Source organism: Morone saxatilis, unplaced genomic scaffold (genome assembly GCF_004916995.1).
Source record: "Morone saxatilis isolate NCDOM2014 unplaced genomic scaffold, NCSU_SB_2.0 Contig22, whole genome shotgun sequence".
Taxonomy (NCBI): Eukaryota; Metazoa; Chordata; class Actinopteri; family Moronidae; genus Morone; species Morone saxatilis.
This window is the reverse complement of record NW_023339785.1, coordinates 14,644,167-14,647,978: the sequence shown is the minus strand read 5'-3', so window position 1 is coordinate 14,647,978 and position 3,812 is coordinate 14,644,167. Positions and strand designations below refer to the sequence as shown.

Below are 3,812 nucleotides of genomic sequence, written 5' to 3'. Positions count from 1 at the left end.
TAAGAAAAAAACTCAGAGAAAGAAACACTTCCCATAAAAACATATTCCAATATATTTGATATTTGAATTTTGTCACCCTTTCAGCATTGGACTAGGTTGTTCGGGAGATAAGCAAAGTGTTGTCTGAGTCTGAACAGTATTGTGGGTTATTTGCATTAAGTATTAATCTTAGGTAACAGTGCCTTACAGTGCATAAAAGGACAAGGATAGGCTCATTTGTCAGTGGTTTAATGAATGGCATCAGAAGTAGAATAAACTAGTCTTGTCCACATGAAGATAAAGTTGGCATTCACACATGAAAGAGACATTAGCTGACATTTTATAGAAGTTATGAGGATATAGCTACATGGGAACTGTGCACGTCTATGAATTCTGCACAATACAGCCCTGCAAATGTTTCACAATATAAGCCATTGAAATGAAGGAATTCTGTCTACTCAAATACTTGAGAGCGTTTAATGTGAAACAGGTAGAACAGGTAGAACAGCCAGAACCAAAGTTTGTCAGGAAGTATGGAGTTTGTATTTTACAGCATAATGCAGTAGGAAAAATTAAAAACAAGCTAAACGGGAACAGATCAGAACACAATGAGCAGTATTCATATTAAAATATGACCAAATATTGAGGGAATTAGAAATAAAGGCCTGTCACTAATATAAGCCTGCTTTAAATAATGGCCCTCTGTAGTTGAGGTAAATAAAGGTGCTGGTACTATTAGACAAATTACAGTATTATTTTAAACGTTTAATCGAAATCCTACATAATGTGGCACACCTAATGGGAATGGGAATGTGGCACTTGGTAAACTAAATATTTAAATAGATATTTAAATATTTGAATATTTATGTTCAACCCCGTGTTGCCGGAAGTATTTAAGGTTGCGCTCAGGTCCGTCGCCGTAATGAGTCCCCTTCCATGAACGATGTGTTTGCTTACAACTGTGTGGTTTTTCTTCTCACACGTGTTAAAGTCCCGGGCAGTCTCAGCTGTTAACTTCGCCAGCAACAAGTCAACAACATAACATTACTCATAAATTAACGTCTGCACCATTGTAACCAACACGACAACCAAAGTGGCTAGTAACGATAGAAGTTAATGTTAGTTTAGTTAATAACGTTAGTACGTTTGTTAGCTTTAGTACTAAGCCAGCAGGGTTAAACATACATTAAGTGTTTTTTTCTGTGTCGTTTTACATTTAAATGCTAGCTGGTTGGATAAGTTACTGGAGTCAACCATACAACCTGGTGAGTAACATTATTTTGGATTTCGCCGTAGTGTTTGTTGAAGCTTTGTTGAATGTTTGTTTGGGCCAGATGTACCTCACCACTGGTCTAACAAGCTCTTGTCCTTGTTGAGGGTTTAGTATCTGTGAAATCTGCTCTATTGTTAATTCAGTTTTTACCTTTTTATTTTCACTTTTTTCATCTGCAGAGGGAACTGGGACGAAGATTTGTCAAAGACTTTGCAAGTTTACTGAATCAAAGAAGGAGAGGTGCGTTAAAAACTGGCTTATAATGATGAATGATTTATCCCGACAGCATGGAGAAGAACAGCTATAAATTAAATGTCTTGTATCATGTTGGCCCATTTCCACCTACCACCAACGACTAAACAAGCACTATTAAGAGCCTATCAGTACAATTTGTCTGGGAATGTTTGTGTAAACCAAACTTGATACCAAAAAGTGGGCTGTTATTAATCTAATTTAAAATGACAATACCAATGCAGCATATTTTGTGTTTCCTAGGTTGTTTAATAGGATAGTGGTTAATTCATATCAAGCTGCATGTGCCATCAGTAGAAAGTACAGTATACTACACTAAGTTTGACGTTGTTGTATTCTCTTAGGTTTCTGTACTTCCTGAGAGAAACCCTTGCTCGTAGATAATGCTGGACATAACGTTACCTGATAAACATCTTTCTGCTCATCGTTCAAAGCTACTGTACTGGTGAGTAAATTAAGTTGAGTTATTTTTTTTATCACAAATTTAGATTAAAACATAAACTCTAATCTAATCAGATTATCCAATTGATAAATTATTCTCCAAATTCCAACAACAGAAACCAGTAGTCCACTGTGCCGTGTTTTTCACATAGCTACTAGAAATTAAATTGAAAGTTGCCAGCAACTTGTGCAGAGAAACAGAGAAACATTTCCGTGATTCAGTCGAGCTAATGCCCAGAGCAGAACACTGGAAAAGTCCACAGCATCAAAATATTATCACATATTATGTGTGATTATGTGTCTTCTTGGGGAGTACTACTGCATAAATGAAAAAAAACATGTACATAACAACTCCAGAGGGAGTTACGCAAAAGCTAATGTAGTGCCTCAAGTGATGTCACTTGAGTCAGGCTGTGTTGGAGCATCAAGTTTTAAAATGAAAAAAATAAATAAAATACAGTGCTGCGTAGATAGAAAGTGAGGTTACCAGACCTCTGTAGCCATCTTGGCATGAGGCTAATGGCTTAAAACTACATTAGCAGCTCCAAGCACGACACACCAGAATCTCTGACCAAAATTGTCCGCGAACGAGTTGCATTGTGGGTAATGTAGAGAACAGGTTTTGACAAGGAAGAAGAATGCATGGAATAATAAAGAGATGTCCAACAGAGTTATAGGAGTGCAATGCTAAATTGTGGTACTAATGTAGACTATGATATGATTTGTAGCTTTATGTAGACTCTACGTCAAGCCCCTTTTTTTGTGTACTTAAAACAATAGTGACTTAAACAGAAACTCTTCCTCGTCTATCTCCTTAATCTATCTTGTGTGTTCCATGTTTCCTTTTCCCCCCTTTGAAACGAGAGGACGAGGAGACAGACAAGAGGCAGTGTCCTACACTTGCTTGTTTGTCTGTGAGAATGTGTGCGTTTGAAGAGGGATTCTCAAACAGCATTATTAAGTGATTTTGGTTTTGCATGAGTCGCCTCCATTCCTCAGACATCAGAAAACATAGTTGTAGCAGTCTCTGTCGGTGTGACGTGTAGTTACAGAAGCTCTTCTGTCAGACCATTGCAAAGTCTTGAACAACTAACAGACCAGTAATCCTGATGCTGCAATCATTGTTTCTAGAGACTTCAACAAGGCTAACCTTGAGAAAAATATGCCTGACTGCCTTTAACATATTTACAATGCCATATGAGGAATAAACATTCTTGATCACCGTACACATCTGATTCAAAAACGGTTACAGAGAGGAATTGCTGCTTGTGTATTGTTGGAGACAAAAAGATCTCAACAGAAAAACTCTTTTTTGTAGATCAAGCCCTGCCAAGCCATGTGGTCGTCCTGTTCCCTCTGTCCATGGTCCTGAAACAACTAGTGCAACTGGAAACTTCTCTTTCCTTTTGAGTCATATTTTCTGAATTTTGGACATGGTTACTACTACTACTAATAAAAATAATAGTATGAATAATTTTTATTGTCATCTTAATCTAATAAGAACAAGTAAGTGAGATACATATAAGCATACGTTTGCAGACTTTTATAATAAATAAGTGTTCCAAATAAGAGACCACATACATTTTTGTGTTACAGATTATGTTTTGGATTTGATTTCATTAATAGATGTATCATTATCAATCATGTGTAGATGACTCATGATGTCAGAACATGGATTTTGAAACCAGTCTTGTCAACATTAATTTGGCAGTCACAGTGTCTGTATTTATTATCTATATTATCTATGTATATATTGCATACTGTTTCTTCTTCTATCTTGAACTTGGATTAGATTATTATTAGTTTGTGTGTACCGCTCATTCTGGTACAAAGCTTCAATTCAATTCAATTCAATTTATTTTGTATA

General features: G+C 36.3%; 1 protein-coding gene and 1 long non-coding RNA gene across 2 annotated transcripts in view; one reads left to right on the top strand and one right to left on the bottom strand.

Annotated features, from left to right (window-relative positions):
* LOC118333996 (protocadherin gamma-C3-like) overlaps positions 1–3,812 on the bottom strand; it is a 54,586-nt gene that overhangs the window by 45,387 nt on the left and 5,387 nt on the right. The window lies entirely within an intron of this gene.
* LOC118333313 lies at positions 915–3,532 on the top strand. Its single transcript, XR_004796967.1, has 4 exons — positions 915–1,244; positions 1,432–1,492; positions 1,849–1,949; positions 3,264–3,532. It is a non-coding gene; the product is annotated as an uncharacterized LOC118333313 (long non-coding RNA).